We start from the raw sequence: 22052 nt of genomic DNA on the forward strand, positions 1-22052 counted from the left end.
TTGGAGAGAACAGTGTTGCATTCTTATTTAAAAAGCATTGGCTATGGTATTAGCTGACATGATTTTAATTACCACATATGATATGTAATAATCATACAAATCACTTCACTAATTCAGTATCTCTCATGTGAATTGTGATAGTCCGTCCCTCGTCCCTCATAGAGCTATTCATTCATTAATTCGTTCCATCAGTCAAAACAGAGTTCTTGAGCATCTGCTGGGACCAGACATGGTTTAGAAACTGGGTATCCACACTGAGCAATTTCTTCCTTCAAAGAAATCACAGTGTAGTGTTGTTGGTATTAAACAAAATAAATATATATAAAGCCCTCCATGTCTGGTGCAAGGTGAATTTTAATAACTATTAAATAATACATTTTAATGACTAATCCAGAGTATTCACTTCACCCATAAGGGGTTAATAAGACAAGAAGACTTCAGTCCTCGTTCAGTTTATGAACTAAAGAAAAATGAGAAATGAGGGAGTATGAAAGCACAACATGGGTTATTAATTTTGGTTAGAATAGTATAGAAAGCTGCACAGAGAGGTATTCGATAGTTGATATTTGAGCAGAATGTGAAGGAAGAAATTTGATAACTAGAGAAGAAAGCCAAAGGTTACCCTGTAGAAGGACAAGCTGAGAGATGTGAATCTACTTGATTTGCTATGGGGGGAAAAACACTCTGTACAGAACATGGAGAATAAGAGATGCCATTAGTAAGGCAAATTATGTTCACATTATAAACAGCCTCAAATGTCAAACTAAATTGGAAGTTGAAAATCATCCCCTGTAGATCATATGGAATAATATGAGGATTTTAAACCTGGAAATGACATGACCAGATGTGCATTTTAGAAATTTCACAGACAGCAGCATAGATTGGAGTGTGAAAGCCTGGAGATGAGAATGTGCATTAGGATTTACAGTAATAACTTAGATGAGATACAAAGAACTGATGAGGTGAGAGGAAGACAGATTATATCAGCTTCTTTGAAGAATCTGGTAAAAATTACTAGTAAGGAAAAAAAAACCTGAGGAAAGCACAACTGTCCTAGTGACTCATTATCCTTTTGGAGATGATGCTGAATACCAAAAGGGTTGAGTCCATGGGGGTGGGGTGAGGGAAGAGATGGATGGAGATGGAGAGGTGGATGCCAGTAATTTAGAGATTAATATGTTTTAATAAACATACTCACACACACACACACACACACACACACACCATTTTCATCATTTTGAAAATGCCCAGGTAAAGCCTAAGTTCCCATCATATTTGATAATTAGGAGCTCAAATAAATAAAAAATGATACACATAGAAACAGAGTATAAAGAAGAAATGTGGTCCAATTTTACAAAACACCAGTATAGTAGATTCATGGATAAAGAGAACACATAGAGGGACTAGAGGATGATTTTAATTAATAATACCTTATAAAAAATAAAACTCACAAACATATTTGAGTACATTAATGAGAAAACATAACCTAAATTTAAAAATTAAAGCAACTCAGTAAAACAGAATGATTATGTTTTTACATATGAGAATATTGTCACAGATAAGCATATTAAGACATCTAACATTAAAACTCTTATCTCTTTTTTCATATATATATAGAGAGAGAATTTGAGAGAACTTTGCATTGTAACACTCTTTTAGTTGTAAAATAATGTACTTACAGATATAGTAAGAGAATCCTGAATTATTGTCTTATACGTGGACTTGCCAAGGATACTAACAGAAGACAATTTTACTTTTTCTTACCTCTCCTGTTAATACTAGCTACTGAGAAATACAAAATTATTAACATGATCATCGAAAATCCAATAGTAACTGTCAACTTGCGGCCAATTAGAAGCACCTTCACTCCTCAGGTGGAAGGTACTGACTTGCTGTTTCAATCCTACTTGCTCTCCTTTCTGGCCCTTTCAGAATGAGTCACTGGGGTAGCACAGGGATGTTTGGGCAGTAAAGTGTTAAGACTACCAGATTTAAATCTGATCTTCTGACTCTTTCTCTCCTAAGATACTTTTATGGATTCCTTAGAAATACCCATCTCAATAGGGACCTCTGATTATATTTTTTTTGGAGCTGAAAATGGCTCCTTCCATCTGGCTGGAAACTTGCATTAGCTCCATTGCCTTCAACATCTGTGTCTAGAAATTTATTCCCAGGCTCATTCTGAAGTAGTTCTTTTGTGGCAGAAAGCCCTCTAGATGTGAGATCATCTTAGGACATCCTCATCCTCCATCATTCTGAATTGATGCAGTGGAGCCTGGCTCCCAACAAACCAGTTTTGCTAGAAGTCAACTACCTGTTTCTGTGTGCTCCAAATCACAGTGACACAAGTCAAACTCTGTGAGAAGTTATGAAGTCTGGGTGCACCTTGAGACAGCACCCTTCCCATCTCCAAAGAGGGCAAGGGCCTGAGACTGGCAGCTTCTGAGATGACCCCCATTAAACAGCATGTCAGCTTTTCTTCCCTATGTTTCTCAGGGAAACTTCTCATTTTGCAACCACACAAAAACAGATTTTACATTAGAAGCTGGACCTTCTGTATTGATTTACTGCTGTTTTGCACTGATGGTCCAAAATCAAGTAACGAGCACCGATGTTTTCTGTCTTTATGGAACAAGGGATGTCACAGGAAAATAAAACAATACATGATGTTTGGTATCTTAAGTTTTGCTATGCAACAGATTAACATTTCTTATACAGTGTTTCACAGTAGGAAAACCAGAGAAAAAAGAAATAAATCTCCAATCATTCAAATATGTCGCACCACACCTAAGCCAATTACAATAGAGGTTCTCATTCGGTATTGCCAGCCCTTCCTGCCTTCTCTCCCTTCTTTTTTAGCCTTTCCCTGATTTCCATTCATTGCAATTTCCTGTGACATTTTTTTCTTTATTTTTTCAATTCTTCTTTCTGAAAAAATGACTGCCATACAGAGTTCAAAGAGCTATTTTCATTGCAGTCTAGACCATTTCTTCAGTGTATGGCAGTAAATTGGCTTAGAAGGTACCATATGAGCTGGGTGAAGAAGATCCCAGCAGAAATCTGTTATTCCTCAAATGATCTCTACCCACACCTTTGCACAGGAAGTCATATTCATCAATGCCATCTCCATGCACGGTAGACAACTCTTATCAATAAAAAATAAATGAAAAGATATAAAAGATTAAGATGTTAGCTTAAAAATGCTAACATACTAATAAAATTATTTCTTTGTGGGATGTGTGCCCCATATTCATAAATGTGAAGTTGAGGCATATTTTCAGAGAGGAAATATAGGATATTATTACTCTTGCTGGCACTAATCTTACAGTTTAATGTCAATATACAGTATTTAAATTTTTATAAATAAAATCTAATACAAAACTACTCCTCTATCCTAAGATATGACTGGAGTTTTCCCATTTTCTGCCAATGATACTCCTGTGGATACCCCCCAACACACACACACACACACACACACACACACACACTAGCCCCATTGTACTACACATAGCTTAGGGAATGGGCAATTCTTTTTTGCATTCTCCAACTTCCCATGTCAGTCTTCATCCTCTCACCTATGTCCTCTTCCATTCTCTGCCATTCCCCCAGACACACACTAACATATTTGCACATGCATGCATCTTGTATGCATAGTACTTAGCATGAGCTTATAACATTTATTGAAAAGATGAATGAATACATGGGTGAGTGAATAAAAGTAAAATATGGGTTTTATTGTTAAATTATGACAGAATGGAGTTGGAATGCAGGTAAAAGGCACTGTGAATGATCGCCCCAGTTCCCTGGGCCATTTTATTCCTTTGGATGCATTGTAAGAATTGGAGTTTCAATGATCTACTGTGTCCACTCCCTCCTCCATACTATTTTCCAAACTCTTGTTTGATTATTTGGCTTAACAAACTATAACTTCCTTTGTTATAAACCACCCATTTCATTTGTTCACTGGCACATTAAATTTTATTATTGTATAGCTTCAACTTAATTGTAGGAATTATTTCTTATTCATCTTATTCCAGGCTCCTACACAGCTTTTGATATATGAAAGACACTTAATGGAAGGGGTTTTGAATGAATGAAAATCTCACCTGTACCCTGTGTTCTTAATTTAATCACTTACTACTACGAGGACCTCAAATACACTGTCAACTCCCTCCCCAGTCATCCATTTAGTCTATTTTGAAGACCTCTGTCCTATCACCACTGTCATTGAGAGTGCTCAGTACATCACAATAAACTGAATGTTTGTGTGCTCCCCAAATTCATGTGTTGAAACCCTAATGCCAAAGTGATGGTGTTAAGAGGTGGGGCTTTTAGGAGATAAAGATCATGAGGGTAGAGCCCTCAGGGATGGCATTGGTGAGTAGACACCAGAGAGCTAGCTTTTCTTCTCTCCAACATGTGAGGAGACAAGGAGAAGACCATTTGAGACCTGAAGAGGACCCTCACTAGAATCCTACCATGTTGCACACTGATCTCAGACTCCCAGCCTCCAGGACTATGAGAAATGCATTTCTGTTTTTTTTTTTTTTTTTTTTTTTTTTTAATGAGACACCTAGCCTAGGATGTATCAGTACAGCAATCTGAACTAAGACAAAATCTCACTTGGGCTATTGAAAGTATTTCTTAACTGTTTTCTGACAAGACCCTTATAGATAGTATCTCTAGGTTTCATTTCTTAAAAAGAAAAAATAAATAAATAAAACATATTACTTTCCAGATTGAAAACCTCTGCTGATTACCTGATGGGCATAGAATAAAATCCAAGCTTCACAGAATGATAGGCAAGATATTTTAGACTCTGGTATCATTCTATATCATGTTTTTCCACTTTCCTCAATGCTTCTGCCATACTGAACTTCGAATTGCTCAGCACATGTGGCAATTTCCCCTTGCCTGCAAGTCTTTATACAAGCTTGGAAGCTTTTTTCCACCTATGATTTTGGGGCAGACTTAGTTATCCTTTAAGAGGCAACTCATGTGCTAACACAGTGGTAAGACTTTGCTGCTTCTCGCAGGAAGTTTGTCATGCTCCCTTCCAAGATTCCACAGGGTTGGTTCCTATCTCTTAATGACACTTATCATGTTGCACTATTTTTATAATAAATAATAATAAAAATAGTGCAACATGATAAGTGTCATTGTAGGCCTCTTCTATTATACCATAGTAAACACTTTTATTGCAGGGACTGTCTCTCCTTCCCACAAAGAGTGACCAGTTGTAAGTACTTAGAAAAACATAATTAAACCCATAACCAAAGGAATTAATCCTCTTAACAGTATTCTTAACTTAAACTAAATATCGGATATTGTATCAAATTTTAATTTGGCAAAGTAAATGCTCCCCCATCTAAATTAAATATGACTCTAAATTATAAAACAAAAAGATTTTCTTCCTTTTCTTTTCAATTACAGAAGTACTTTTGATTAAAGATACCAACATTCCCAGGAAGTTGGCTGAGAGTGTTAAAAGGAGATGATAATGAGAATATTGTTGTTTCTTTTTCCACTTAAGAAGTAAGATCATCAAAAAATAAAATGTAAGTAATATGAGTGCAAGAAAGTGCAATTTATTTCTAGCTTAACGTCATTTGCTAATGTCTATTTTCCCTTCCTCCTGTCCACTTCCTGTATTTCCCCTCCCTTGACTCCAACTCTCAGTGCTGGACAGTTTTAGCTGCAAATCAAGATAGGGCAAGGAAAAGAAGGGATTTGAAGGTTAGTAGCAGAACACAGCTTTCCAGATTACAATGGCAAAATAATTTGCTGTATCAGATTTTGCATCAACCAATGAGAATTTTATCCTAGACATATATGCACTTCAATGTAATACACATTGATGTTTGTTCTGCTTTTACATATTAGTACCATTTCCAAGGGCACAGAAAAGATACTCCAGTAGCTCTTAGGCACTATCATTTTCTCATCCTGAGTGACAGTCAAGCAAGGAATTTCTTGTCCTCTTTTTGCATTGATTTTCAGTGGAAAGGTTAGAGAATTCTAGGTAAAACAGATTAGCAAAAAGATTCATCTATACAAATCAGGAGTTGATGAAATAAAAGGATATTGTAGTGGAATTGGACTCATATAAAATTTCCCAGCATTGCTAAATAACTGTGAAACTAGGGTAGTTGTTTACTCCGGGCCTCAGTTTATTCTCCAAAATTGAAGAGGATGAGTCATATGGACATTCTTTTCTGTTACAATCAGAGAGCCAGACTGAAGAAAGTGCAGAATTCCATTAATGGGTAAAGGGGTAGTACATATGGGAAAAAAAATCTGAACACAATAAAATTCAAGCTTAGGTAAATGAAAGCTAAACATATAATTGCCGCATAAAAATTGAGGTTGAATTCTCATTCTTCCAATCTTCAATTACAGTCCAAGCTGGTGATTATTTGAGTATAAATGTAGCTACCGGGGGAAAAAAACTGAATTATTGTCTATTAGACTTTTTAAAATGACAAAACTGTAACTGCTTATGTCAGGCTTCTTGTTTGTACCTGCACATGTGCATGACGCCATGTCCTTCTGCAATGCCTTCCTGTCCTTTACATAATTTTGATTTTTATTAGTAAAACAATTAACTCCCTTTCATAGAAAGGGAGGATATGTCTGCCCTCCTAGAGAAGCAAATTATCTGACTTGAGTCCATTATTTCCATAAACAAGTGGAAGAATTTTTATTACATTGTCTCTTTAACAACTGCAGACTGAGAACACGGAGTATTTCTGACTTTTCATCTTAATTTACCCTTTTCTCTCCTTAGGTGAGTCAAGCAATAGAAGGAATATCTACTGGATCCTAGTCTGCATTTCTATCCCCAAGATGATCTGTGACCTTGGTTGTAGAATCAGTTCTGAAGGTTCCCATCTGCAAAGCTGCACTGGTTAATCAGCTGAATCCAAAACCCAATACATCTGCTTGTTCTTATTTTTAGACTTTATTTCCCTAAATGAAATAAATGAGAGTAATATTAGTTACATCAATGACACTACTAAAGCATTCATTGAGTTTCAATAATAAGAGTAACAATAACAATAAAATTTTATAGCTCTTTTTCTCAAAGGAAATTAGAACACTTTACCAACATTATTGTCTCATTAATCCTCATGTCTTTGAAAAATAGAGCAGTGTGGGTGGATGGAAGCATATGAGATGGGGGGGGGAGTCAGCCAGACCTGTTTTCCATTTACCTACCTGGAAATCATTTAGGAAATGAGTAAATGAGATAATGTGCATAAAGTACTTTCTTGCATGGTAAGCACTGTACATATAATTCTCTCTCCTTCTCTATCTCTCCTACCAGCCATTGCTTCTCTGACATTCCTTTCTCATTCTCCCTTATCCTATGATAGTTCAAGCTAAGACAAGTTTATTGGGATTATGGGGTTCTGTGTTTTTCAAGGGGAATTTTTGGCCCAAAAGTATTCTGATTCCTTCTGAGAGAAAAAAAAATTATAAAAGTTTACTATTGTTTAACTGGCATAGCCTGGACAATCCTAGCTCCTGCTTTCAGCAAAGTCTTTAGGTGTAGGATACATAACTCATCACTTTCAGCATTATTCTTCTTAGGTTAAAATGAGTCTTAAGTTTGAGACTTAAGATGTTAGACCTTGAGCTTCTGGGTGGAGAAAAAAAATCTGTGAGTGGAAATAGGCCAAAAACTAAAATGGGATAGACATAGAATTCCAATCATCTGAACTATAATTCCATGCATGCCAGATTCTCTCTATGCATGTCCCTGTGGTTGCCCAAATGCCTTTGCAACAGTGCTGACTAAATGTTGTAGCCTTATCCTTGGAGTATCATGGGAAAGACTGCCTGCCCCAGCTGGGTCAAGATGGTAAGCAGAGAGCAATATATTCGAGGCCAGGGAGGTTGTGTTGGTCCTGCTGGTGGTAGGTTAGGAGGAATGGTAACAAAAGCCCTCTACCTTCTGAGGTAGAGTATCTTGGAATTCTATCTTTAAGATTCAACTGGCTTTTGCTCAGCCCAGAAACCTGAGTGGCGATTTCCTCTGCATTTCTGATTTATGATGAGGTTTTTTGTAACTTCAAAAGTAGTGAGGGTTTTGTAACTGCAAAATGTGGAATTTTATCCTCTGGGAAGTAGTAGAATGCTTGTCATTTTGAGATGCATGTGGACAGAATAACATTCAAAAAAGAAACAGTTACAACTTTGCTAGGACTTTGCCCAGAGCAAGAATTATTAAATGTCTGTGTTTCTTCAGATATACACATGGACTGCCAGACACACCAGGAAACATTTAGATTTGTGGGATACTAAATTTTATGATGTCTTGGTAACTCATGGCTTTAGGGGGAAAATCATGGCTGTAGGAGTTATCTGAATCTTAATGGACTTGTGATGTCCTGTCACTGGCTTGAGGACCACTTTCAATCTCTGTAAGAACTGAGCTCATGCATGCACACAGAGTGAAATGACAAGAAACACAGCTTCTGGTCAGAAGGAACAGGGATGCAGTGAATAAGCTTTTAGAAAAGCATTAGCAAAGGGGACTAATTTATGACATAGTATTTTAAGATGCAAATTTGCATAGTTTGGCTCAAATAATCACATAGGAAGACAAAAATAATGTTGTAGGATTACAAGATTGTAGGTTTTAAAGATGGGGGAGCAAACGAAAGGGTGATTGCATTTTAAAGCATATAGCAAAGCCCAACCACGTAAAATTCGGCAAAAGAAAAGCTGGACTGAACCCTGGGACGTTTTCTCAACAGGGAGATGTATTACTGAGAAGTCAAATCTCCCCAGGGTTGCTGTAAATGCTTCACTACTCATGTCATTTCACATGAAATACATAAAGCTACTGCAGGAGGTGGAGCAGGTGACCTGGCAAGTCTCCTGTCTCTAATTTCTGTGATTTAAAGGTTTTGTGCTATTACCCAGCAAGAAGCACTGCTTTTTAGTGATTCCATTTGTAAAATGACCCTACATGTGTTTTCTCTCAGCTTCCACCTTTGTGGAACTATTTTTTTTTTCCTTTTCCCACCTTATTCAGTGAGATTCAGATTATAGTATTTGGCATCAAAGGTGTAGAAGAAGGGTTAAACAGAAGTAAATGTTTGCTTACTAGCAAAAAAAAAAATTAAGGGGGGAAACCTGAGGAAAGGTAAAAAGATCACGACCCACACTAGCGAGTGTCACTGCCTCTAAATGGAATTTTGATTTAGATGCGACATTCCTGTAAGAAAAGCTATATGGAGTGCAGAAAAACTGCACATTAATCTTCTTTTTGACAGCACAGAAGTAAAACAAACAAAGGTGCTAATTTAACACTGGCTTCTTCAGGTTCTCAGATTGTAATTTAACTCTCTAAGGAGTCACAGGGTAATGACAAACTTTGGATAACACTGAGCATTTACAACTCCTTAAAAGCTTTTTAGACAATTCGGGAATGAAATCCTTGTATGTCATTTACATGATCTATGCAAAGCTTTATCTTTCTGTCCAGATGGACCTGGAGTCACAAGAAGAGAAATCTTCAGAAAGTAACCCTAGCTGGGTTTTAATTTTAAGTGCAGGGTCATGTCTGAACCTTTCCTCCTCTTTTGTGAATGGGGCACACTATGAATAGAAAATATGGGATACTCAAGGCTGTACTCTGCTGCCGCAGAATTCATGGTTGATTGTGGGTTTCCAGAATAAAACATTTGTACACGGATTTGAATGCAGTGACTTAGAATGGAACAGCATTAATTACCTACTAAGACAGAATCTATTATTACAGAAGTATTGGGTCTCCAGGCTAAAAAAAAACAATCCACACAGAAAAAGGAGAAAAGCAGTACAATATCTCTTCCCATCCACTCTCCCATCCTATTTTTTCTTTCTGCTATATTCTCAGACATTGTCTCAAAAACATCATCCAATTTAGAAATCTTGTTCTAGGAAAGAAAACACAGAACAAGCAGAGGAAGAAAAATAGTTATTAGAATAAGACACACAAAGGCTTTTGTTTTCCTCAGGAATTGGATGGAACTAAGAAACTTCGAGCTTTTGCTGAAGAACAGGAATGCCATTCCCCCTCTGCTGAAGCTTGCAACTCTTGACTCTGCAGCTGATATTAATTGTATGTGTACTCTTTCTATAATGGATCTACCCACTGATTCACATTCTCTGTGTCCTTAAATTTTTCTTGTGGGTGTATTTTTCCATTTACTTTCCCTGGCACTTAGTATTTAGCTACTTATAGCATTTACTTTGCAATTCTGTAACTAACTAAAATACATTTATCTTCCCACAAAGAATATGTGTGTATGTATGTATATATTCCTAATCAGCACAGAATTGCTGATTTTTAAAAAAAATGTTTGTTGAGTGAAGAAAATGAATGAATAAAACTGTCAACAAATACATCCCTGTTTATTAGTATTGGGACTAGAATAAATATCAAATTCTCTGAGTACAACCCAGGGCTGAGATTATATCTTTGAAATAATCTTGAATTATTCTTACAAATATACTTATTAAGAACTTGGAATGTATGGTGTTAGAAAAGATTATGCTGAGTGAAGTTAGCCAATCCCCAAAAAACAAATGCCGAATATTTTCTCTGATATAAGGGGAGTGGGGAGACTCAAAGTGGGATAGGGAGGGAAAGCATGGGAGGATGATTATTTCTAGATAGGGAAGAGGGGTGGGAGGGAAAGGGAGGGGGAAGGGGAATAGCAAGGATGGAGGAATGTGATGGTCATCATTATACAAAATATATGTAAGAAGATTTGAAGCTTGTGTCAGCATACCTTATATACAAAAAGAGATATGAAAAGTTGAGGTATATATGTGTATTAATAATTGTAATGCAAAAAAGTACAAGTATAATAGCATAATTTGGCATGAACAAACTTTATATACAGAGTTTTGAACAATTTTGCTGTAAATGGGTAATAATGAGTGTAACACATTCAACTATTGTCATGTATGTAAAAAAATAAATTAAAAAAAAAAAGAACTTGGAAATCCATTGCTTGAAAACTTTTTAAAGTGAAAAACTTAAGGCTTTACAAAATATTCCATTTATTTTATGTACAACTGTTATAACTTTTATGTAATATTCATAGCTGATATATGTTCTTAGAAATGTCCACACATTAATATTAGTTCTGGTATGTGAATCTTTTCAGAAAAAATTAATTTCCATGATGTTAAGAAACAAGACAAAGATGTTGTCACTGTTGTTAATAATATTCAACACTATATCAAAACCTCTAGCCAAGACAAGGAAAGTAAGGAGAATAAAAAATGACAATAAAAATACAAAATCACCCTTAAATTAAAAAAAAATTCATAAAAGTTTTACATTAATCTGTTATTTGAGCTCATAAGAAAATTCAACAGTTGCTTATAAAAATATCAACAATCATTAATTCAATATAAATCAGTAATAAATGCATAGAAAATGCAGTTGACTGGGTATTATGTTTACAATATTCACAAACTATTAATAGACCTTAGGATCTATTTGCTTTGTTTGCAAAGTAGAGATCTATTCTTTTTTGCTAACAGAAGTCTGATGGTGAGCAGATTCCTATTTCCCAGTAAAAGAACACCATTCCCACCCAGTGCAGGGGTCAATTCCAAAAAGCCTAAGACAATCACTGATTTTTACCATATGGAGCCTTGTTTGTCATTGATTTCAGGGTAACCATCGAGATAGAGTGGAAATGTGATGTTCTTCCTCAGATTTGTTTGCTCCTAAAGATCATGCCAGTAACTTTTCTACTAGTTTTTTCCATGTTTCTATGTGAATGCCTGTGTGGTAGCCACCCAGTGACAAAGAGAGCAATAAGTCAAAAGACAGAAGAGAAATGTGAAACATGGTTCATCAGAAAGATGGAAAAACCCTGCATCTGTAATGATTACTGAAGCCACTGAATTGACAAAATGTTTAACACAAGTACTCTGTAATTCTTTTTTTTTTTTTCTACTAGGGATTGAACCTAGGGACACTTAACCACTGAACCACATCCCCAGCCTTTTATAAAATATTGTGTTAGAGACGTGGTCTTACTGAGTTGCTTAGGGCCTCCCTAAGTTGCTGAGGCTACATGTGAACTCACAATCCTCCTGCCCTAGCCTCCTGAGCCACTGTGATTACAGGTATGTGCCACCATGTTGGGCTGGAATTCTTATTGTATAAAATCACTATACATTATACAATTTAAATCATTTTCATAAGTGTTTAAGTTAACTGCAGATCTTCACAACAAAGATATACAAAATAAATAAAAGAGATAATAGACTCTGGGATATTATTTGTGAAAAACCGACCCAATCAAGAATTAGCATCTAAAAAAAAAATGTGTGCATGTGTGTGTAATAGAGAAAGAGAGAGATAGAAATTGCAAGACAGCCGAAGTTCTCAAAGACTGATAATAAACTCTAAGTGATCTAATATATAAATTCAGCAAAATAATAGGAACAGAGAATTTGTAAAAATTACATACTCATGGAATTTATATGTAAATGAATATGAAAAATACACAACCATTGTAAATCAAAGAAATTGAAGGTAACATAATGAGTAGCATTTTTCCATTCATCAAAATGGCAAGAGAAAATAATATCTGATAATATTAAAATCACCTGGATAAAGGTATGGATAATCACCATGGAGGCTAATGGTAGAATGAATTGATACAGCACATGTGAGGGCAATTTGATTAGATCTAGCTGAAGATGACGATCCTTCAATCTTGTAATTTATCCTAAAGAAACTCTAGCACATGTATACAAGAATATATATGCAATAATAATTGCAGCAGGTTTTTTTTTGAGAGAGAGAGAGAGAAAGAGAGAGAATTTTTAAATATTTATTTTTTAGTTTTTGGCGGACACAACATCTTTATTTGTATGTGGTACTGAGGATCGAACCCAGTGCCATGGGCATACCAGGCGAGCACGCTACTGCTTGTGCCACATCCCCAGCCCCTTGCAGCAGTTTTTATGATAGAAAAAAAAATACTGCTTAAATATCATAAGGAGAAGGTATTAACATTAGTCATTCAATGGTATGCCATCTGGTCGCTGAAATTAATTAAATAAATACATATATAACCTGGATAAATTTTATATCATATAATGTTAAGGGAGAAAACAATGCAATACTATCTATCTAGTATGATGTCCTTATATAAAGTTTAAAAATATGCAAAATAAACATTGTTTTTTGATGCATCATTGTGCAGTAATAATATAAAAAGACAGGAGGGAATGCTAAGCAATAAATAAAGGGCAGGAATTTCCTCTGGATCATACAGGGAGCCTCCAACTTTTTAAAATCTTTTGAAAACTTCAACTTTTAAACTCTTTTGAAATTCAGCATTTTAAAATTAACATTTTTAAAGTGAGCACTTCGTTTTCTAAGGAACCATGCACACACACCAAATATTTAAAAATATAAAAACCACTCCTTTCATGGATTTACCTAGAATTATTTATTATTAATGACAAATTTCATTCATCCAGATGCTTAGATGACAATCCTTGGAAAGATCCCTAGTTCCTCTTTACATTTCACACAGTTCCTCCTTACATCCAACCAATCAGCCTTTATTTATTTGTTTGCTTTTGGAAAGGAGTAGGATTTATTCAAATGTGAAGAATAGAAACAGAACTCTTGCAAGTGAAAGAGGGATCCAATAGCAAGTTACCCTCATGGACCAATTTTGATGATTCTAATATCAAGATGCAGTATGTGCAGAATTGAGTCATTAATTTTACATCACACCGCAATCCTGGCTACAGTTCCCACTGCATCTGGCCTGGACCATGATAGTAGTTATCTTGCTCACCTTCTTCCTTCTACCTTTGCTCCTTAGTGTCAGTTCTCCACTCAGTGGTGAGACTTGTTTCTTTTAAAAGATTAGTTCATCGTATCCTACCCTGCTGAAAGCATTCCATTGTTTCCTGAATGACTCAGGGTAAAATCCCTCCTCTGATTTCCTCCATGGCCCTTTAACAATCTAAGCACATTTCCCCCTCGCCAGGCCTTGGACTACCCTTCAGGAGCATCTCTCACATGGATTGTTCTCTCCTCTAACCTTTGCTCCTTTGCCACCTTATCAGAGAGGACTTCTATCTCCACCTTTACCTACAGTAGCCTGCCTTGCCCTTCTCTTCCTGTTCCTTGCAAAAATTTCTCCATGGCATTTCTTATCCCTGACATATTATATAGCAGTTCTGCATTGGTATTTGGGCACTCTTCCCACTAGAATGGAAACTGCTAGGAACAAAGGTTTTGGCTCATTGTTCTGCTGTACCTTATGCAACTACAGTATCACCGGCCACATAGTAGAAGCTCAACAAAATTGTTGATGGGTTGAATGTACTGAATCTGTACATTTTTAAGTCTAAAACAAACATGAGAAAATTTTAGATTTCATAAATGTATGTGCTGTCATCATGGAATTTTGCTGTACTTGGTAATTTAAAATAAGAAAGACCTTTTATTCGAGAACATAGCTACTCTAAAAATGGGTCTGAATGTGGAAAAGATAAAATAATTTTTAAAAGGCAAAATGAGACCAAACAAATATTTTCTTTAATCTCATCTGACAAAAATAGATCCACTAGTTCTTTATAAGGAAGGAATTAGAAATTAACATCACCTTATTGCGTGTTATCTAATATCATTATAAAATTTGTTACTATGTGTGTCTGCATAGTAAAATTAATTGTCTTAAATAAATAAAACTTTGTTAAAGAATTGTGACTTTAATTATTCTCAATTAATTCCTTTTCTGTTTTTATGATACTCTGAATTAAAGACATGTAATGCAATCTGCATTCATATCTTTTGACAATTGAAAGAAGCTAAATCACCTAAATCACTTATGCTTCAGTATGCCATGTCCTTTACATGCAGATGGTCTCAAGGTGATAAGAATTTTTTTCTTTTTTCTTATTCAACACAATTTATTAAGCCTCTGCTACTTAACAGGTACTCTTGAACAAACAACCTGTGCAGTTATGTTGAAAGACCCCACATTTGGAAGGGCCCTCACTTGATTTAATACTCAATGGTTGCTATCACAAAACGCTTAATAAATTTTAAACAAAATGCCTTAGATTTTAATTTTATATTAGGTCCTACAAATTGTACCTAATCCAACTTGAATTCAAAACAGAGTGGTAAGTCTCTGGTGAACTTCCTCTTGATCACTGCATTCCGCTACTTCTCTCTTGAGGCAGGCAGAGGACTGTTAGCATTTATTCATTAACAAATGACTGCATCTTTGTTAACTATTCTAAATATTGAGGATATTGAAGAGAGTAACATAGGCTTAGTCATGAAGCTTATTTTACTGGAGATATAGATATAAAAAATGATTAATCTAAAAACTCAGGATTGTGACAAATCTCTGGGGAGAATTAAAACAATATTGTTTTGAATATTTCAGGATAGCTAGAAGAAAGGACTATTCTCACCATAAAGAGATGATAAATGTGTGAGGTGATAGATATGCTAAATATCCTGATTTGATTATTTCACATGTATACATTTATCAAAATATCACAGTGAACCCCAGCAATCAGCACAATTATTATGTGTCAATTAAAAGCAAACAAAAAATAGGATTACAAGCAATTGGCATCTGCTATAAATTAATCAAGGAAGGATGCCATTTAAAGCAAGATAGAAACTGAAGAGAAGACCTCCGTTGTAAGATGGTCTGGTATCCTGTAATTTCCCTTTAGCTCTTTGTTTATTCACTTTTGCCTTCAGATGAAAAAGGATTCACAGGCAAAAAAAAAAAAAAGCAAGAAAATATTTCCTAGTCTAGGAAAAGCACGGATTAATATTCTCTTCCTCACTACTTAACAGTTTGTTTTTAGGTTTCGTTCTGGTTCTTGGCTAATTCATTTTTCAAAATGGAAATGATATTCAAGAAAGCCATTGAGAAGGTTAGTATCTCTCATATAGAAATGCCAGAGGAATCTGTCAGTGATTTATGTGTCTGTAAATTAAATTTGGTATGCTTAGTAAAATCTAGCCATGATGCTAATTAATTTGAATGAAAATAAGATAGGATTGATTAAAATATTGACTCATCAGCTCTGGGCTACTGTGTGTTCCACGTGAGGAGAGCCACCTGGGGTCATAAAACGTGTCATCTCTGAGCAGAAATTGACTTGCAGCATATACTTTCCCAAATTGACAGAACTACAAGATACTACAGCTTAGACTCTGTTTCATAGAGTAAAAAAAAAAAAAAGAAAAAAAAATCTAAGGCCCATGAGGTTGGCTTTGATTGTTAAAAGAAGTTCAGACCTCCTGATTCCTGACTAGTATTTTTTTTTTTAAATCAAGAGAGAATAACCAATTAAAGGTAAAACACTGTGGCACATTGCTCTTGAAAATTAGTGCCCATAGCAAATCAGGATCACCTGAAGGATGAGGAGGTTTTTCTAAAACACTGATTATGTCTCACTAATATACCCTTACCTGTACCACATCCAGACTCTAAAAACCCCTTTATATGCAACCCCACATGCATACTTCGTTCAGGCACAGGATTTTAATTTAATGCTAATGTTTGAAATTTTGGAATGAAAACTAGGCCTCATTAATGGGATCATTTTAGTCTTTCTTATGTTTCCCCTGCATGTTCTAAGTCTCAGTACATTATACTCACACATTCAGTTTACTTACATTAACTTGCTCCACAAAAAATAAGATAAAGATCCTAATAATTGTTAGCATATGATGTTCAGATAATAATAATTCCCTTCACATGCTTTCAAACAACGGTTCATCTCTCAACTATTTATAATGCAAATCCACTTTCCTTCATTTATCACACTCGACGTTACTGAAAATGAAAAATAACGCTTGAAAATTTGAATGAATATGAACAGTCAGAAATTTGAAATCCCTGGTCTCTTAGGGAATTTGGAGAAATTGTGCTCCTGGGTTTCTAACTACAGTTCATGTCAAGGCATGTTCTTATCTACTTCGGAATTCATTGTCCCTGTTCTGCCTTCTTTTTCTGTGCTGGGGGGATTGAACCCAGGGATCTGCACAGCTAAGCACACATTGTACTACTTGGGAGATAACCCAGGTCTGGGGGCTATACTTTTGTTAAGGATTATCTCTAGAGAGAAAGTTATTTTCTCAAATTCATTCACTTTCTAATGAAATCCATGGATTTCTTTGGCTACAGAGGGAGGAATACAAAAAGACACGCCCCACTATTGTGAACTCCAGGAGACACCAGCATGATTTTCAAGCTATGGTTTAGAAAGTCCCAGGGTTCCAGAAAGAACCCCTGGGTGGCAGGGTGCTCATGTGGTGGTGATGGCAAGGAACATAGCAGAAACTGGAAGAGAGCCCCTGGGAAAACACCCAGCTCCTTCCATCAGAGGGACTCTCCATATTTTTTGTATATGGGATTCAAAGAGAATTTTTTAATTGATAATCACTAATAGGGTAAACTGCCTCCCTTTTAATGAAGATTTGTATTGTTATCCTGAGAAACAGAAATAAAGTTTAAACCAGTTTAAGAAACATATACAGAAAAAAAAAGAAGAAAGGAACTGATTGAAGGAGAGACCTAAGAGAAGAATTCATTAAAAGTATAAAGAGTTCTGTCCCAAACACTTAAGGAGAATCTGGTAGCCATGGAATAAGCAAGGCAAAGGTCAGAGATTTGTGAGCTCCCCCAGGGTGCCTGTATTTCTTTTCCTCCAAGTCAATAATCCAGCCTCAACTACCAAAAACTTGGTTGTAAGACTTTTGAGAATGAATTAAAACATTATATTTAAAAAGTCCCTAAAGAATTTGACAGTCTTAAGAGACTTTTAGGTTCTTCTATGAAAAACTGACAACATTGCATCTATTCAATTCCTAGTATTTTAATACAAATGTATTAATTTAATAAATTCATAATGAAGTCCTTTTAAGCATTATTACTTTCACAGTTAAAGAGGTGAAAAGAAATAGGACATTTTCAACTCACAGTGGCAAGACAAACTGTTCATAGCACCACTTTTAAGTTTAGTTATTTTCATCAGCTCTGCCATGATTGCTCTTCTCTTATTTCTTAAAAACCTCTCTATTTTACATAGTGAAAGTTTAATAAACCAGTGATTGCTATCAAAGGAACTTGAAAATATCCTGTTGCATTACATTACAACAAAGTATACCATAACACATTTGAGATAGAAATATCACTCCCCATTAACTCCAGCTTGTAGCTATTTATGATAACTTGGTGAACACTATAGGTTGTATTTCAGCATCATAAAGCTAGTGCACGTATAAGCGTGCGCACACACACACACACACACACACTACACACACAGCATGCATTCCATCTAATTTAACTGCTCTTACTGACCTGTGACATGTTCTAGCTGGTGTAATACTAGATCAGAAGCCATCTCATCTCCATGCTGGATAAAGATTCAATTATTGAGTCTGTTACACTTGACATTATAGAACTTGGCTGAGAGATTTTTGTGGGAAATTGCTTTGTGGAAACTCCCTTGAAATCCACAGTGAAACTTGAACTTGGAAAATAGTTTCCTGCTATGCGTTTGCAAAGCCTTAGGTAAATAAATGCAGTTTAATTGGTTGTTAAGTTAAATTTAACCAGATTCCCAATAACATAGAAATATGGCCTTTTCTAAGGAGATTTTTATTATAACTACATTCCACTGTACTTGTTGGGTTAAGGAAATAAGTTGAATTTTTTTCAATCAATCTTAAAAAAAAACAAATCTAATATATATCCTTAGAATGAGCAAACTCCTTGCAGTCTTTTATAAACAATAAATAAATTTAGTATTAACTAAGTTCACTAATACAGGTTACAACATGATCTATATCTAGCATTACAAAATATAGTTCTTCTAATGGTTTCCCATTACTCTTCCCTACTAAAGAATTGAACCAAATATCTGGTAGAGATACTAACAGAGAGTTTAAAAGGCCATTGTTTTGTCACATCTCTTCGATGATGGCTTCTCTGCAGAGATACTTTCTCTATGCTAGACAAAGTGCGCAAATGATAAGTCCTTGCCTTATGTAGATAGGTAATTTGGCTTACCCTGTACAGACCCTTATGTTTAATGATGCTTTATATGCCATATTAGAACATAGAGATTTGATAGTTTAAATATTACACAGTGCATAGATTAACTTTTTTTCTCTGTATCTTTTTTAATAGTTATTTAACCAATGGTTTTCTTATCAGAGCTCCAGGGCCAAATTTTGAAGTTATGACAAACTCATCCTTGATTTATATAGTAGGAAACTGTGAGTCATTTTATTTGCTTCCCTTTCATCCTCACTCTCTTCCAAATTATGATTCTTTTCTACATTACTTTTGAAAATGTTTTTTTTTAAATGAGCACCTCTCCATAATGAGATCACCTTCTTTATTTCCCACCTGTATCAGTACGCAGCTGCCTAACTAGTGCATGTACCTCCAGTCTTGTCTTCTTACTCCCCTCTCCAATCAATTTCAATATTTCCCCTGTATCCCTACCCGGGTTATAGTTCTAAAAGGAAGATCTGATCTCAATATTCTCTACTTGAAATGTTGCGTAGTTTGCAAATACCTCAAGAATAAATCCCAGACTTCTTGGCATGATATTCCATGTCTTTTAAATTCTGGCCTGTAACTATCTTTTATTTTTATGCCTTATATTCTAATTCAAACCTCCTACAATCTGCTATTTCAAACTATTCACTATAGTCTGAACATGGACTTTCATGCCTCTAAACCTGGGCTGGTGTCATTTCCACATCTGGAAGATACATACCTCTCTTTATATACATTATCCTAAATATAGTCTCTCTCTCTCTCTCTCTCTCTCTCTCTCTCTCTCTCTCTCTCTCTCTCTCTCTCTCTCATTTTAACAGAGCAGTGTGAAACTGTTTCATTGAAATATATTCCCCCTCTAAATTGAAAATTCCTTAATGGGCACACTGTTGGATTTATTACATAACATAATAACTGACATCCAACACTTATCAGCTATATTTGTGTATTATTATTATTCAATTATTTCCCCCACAAATTGTGAGATCAGTGAGGTCAGAGAATGTTTCATTTTGCTTGCTCTGAGTCCTTACCACATACTTGCACTGCCTGCGACATTATAGATGTTTAAAACATGTGTGATGAATAAACAATGATTGAATTCCCCAATTCCTAAATTCTAAAGAATATAATACCAAACATTAAAATCATACTATGAACATTTTTTTTCCTTTTCATGCAATAAATAATGGGCAAAAACATTTTACAGAGTCCCTTTGTTGTTTCACACACTTTTGTGATTTCTCATTGATACTGATAAAATACAGAGCCGCTAATCATATAACTAATATAAATAACAGTAAGTTCACAGTCAGCAGAGAAAATATGTTTTAGTGTTCAAGAAACTCCTCTCAAAGTTTCAAGATTCAGAGATATTAGGATCCCTTCTTCAAAGTCCCAGAATGTCCATTTTCTAATGATGGCTTTTGTCTGCAGGTCCCAAGATTACATTTCCTTCCTGTGAGAGAGATTAGCCATTTTTAGACAGCAAGTACCCAACTGCTTTTTCTCTTTAATAATAAGAAGAACCTAAATTGCATTGAAATAAGAGACTGAATACAATGTTCTTGTAGATGTAAAGCATTTTTGTAGGTGGGGAGGACATAAATGCTTGTACCATTTGTCTTGGCTAGAAATCTCTGGAGTCCCACTTGCTGGGAAAGACAAACATTATCCCTGGTCTTTTAAAGGCATACAGAAAATTATTGTTCTGCACTTCTCAGCACTCTGTCCAATTATGGCCTGGGCTTCAATGTGTCTTTTATAATTTGAGGTAATACATTAACAGAAGCAAGCAAAATAAAAATTGAAACAAGTTTAACCTCTAAAGTCTAGGTAAATATTTAACCTGTGATTTGCAAACTAAAGATGGCTATTTTTGAACATTTATATATAGAATACTTGTCATAATAAAGTAGCAATCAAGTGAGTGAATGAATCAATTTTCTGATGGTTACAAAAACAGTGAGTGCATTCAAAGCCTCTGTTATCTAAAGCTAAACTTTCCCACTTCTCTTGCCATAGGTCTTCCTTTGCTAACACTGGTGTCTCCTTCTGGAATGCCTTTCACCCCAATTTCTATCCATCATAAATGTTTCTATCCTTCTGACTGTATCTGAAAGTCAGTCAGACGAAGTGACAAAGGCTCAAGTTCCAGACAGGCAGCTCTAGTTTCAAATACCTGCTCAGCCTCTTTCAAACCTTATGAGGCTGAGTTATAATTTTCTAAACATCATATTCTCGCCTATAAAATACAGGTCATAATTGTGTTAATCCAATAGGTTTATTTTGAAGATTAAAATAGATAACATTCCAAAAATGCTTGTGACATGGTAGGTTTTCAATACGTATTAGAGTAAATGTTTCTTGGGTGACATTTACATCATGGCACTTTGCTTGTGCACCGCATCCCCACAAGCAGAGTAAAGTAGTTCCCAAACTGGTTTGTATCTTAGAATCAAGTGACAGTCACTCAGAGACTCCACTGCCATATCACAGAACAAGTCACAGTCTCTGGAGTGGGGGTTGGGTTGAGTGAAACAGGGCACTTGTAATTTTTGAAGTTCCCCCAGGAGATTACAATGTGCAGAGGAATTTGTTTGTTTGGTTTTTTTAAATATTTTTTTTTAGCTGTAGATGTACACAATACCTTTATTTTATGTATTCATTTTTATGTGGTGCTAAGGATCGAACCCAGTGCCTCACACCCACGAGGCAAGCAATCTGCCACCAAGCCATCTGTATCTCATCAGTAGAGATACAATAATATCTCTCCAAACTGCTTGATCATAAAAATCACCTGAAAAGTCTATTAAGTAATTTTAAAAGCCTTATACCACATCTAAATGTGTGTGTCTCTGTGCATCTCTCTCTCTCTTTCTCTCTCTCTCTCTCTCTCTCTCTCTCTCTCTCTCTCTCTCTCACACACACACACACACACACACACACACACACACA

The 22052-nt window shown here is 35.5% G+C and overlaps 1 long non-coding RNA gene across 1 annotated transcript; it reads right to left on the reverse strand.

The window, feature by feature from the left end:
• Nucleotides 1-6149: 6149 nt before the first annotated feature.
• Nucleotides 6150-18987, reverse strand: LOC131423173 (uncharacterized). Its single transcript, XR_009224251.1, has 2 exons — nt 18387-18987; nt 6150-6969 (listed from the first exon to the last, which is right to left on the reverse strand). It is a non-coding gene; the product is annotated as an uncharacterized LOC131423173 (long non-coding RNA).
• Between the last annotated feature and the right edge of the window lie 3065 nt (nt 18988-22052).

Source organism: Marmota monax, unplaced genomic scaffold, assembly GCF_021218885.2.
Source record: "Marmota monax isolate L192 unplaced genomic scaffold, Marmota_monax_Labrador192_F-V1.1 WCK01_AAM20220418_F8-fsc00115, whole genome shotgun sequence".
Classification (NCBI taxonomy): domain Eukaryota; kingdom Metazoa; phylum Chordata; class Mammalia; order Rodentia; family Sciuridae; genus Marmota; species Marmota monax.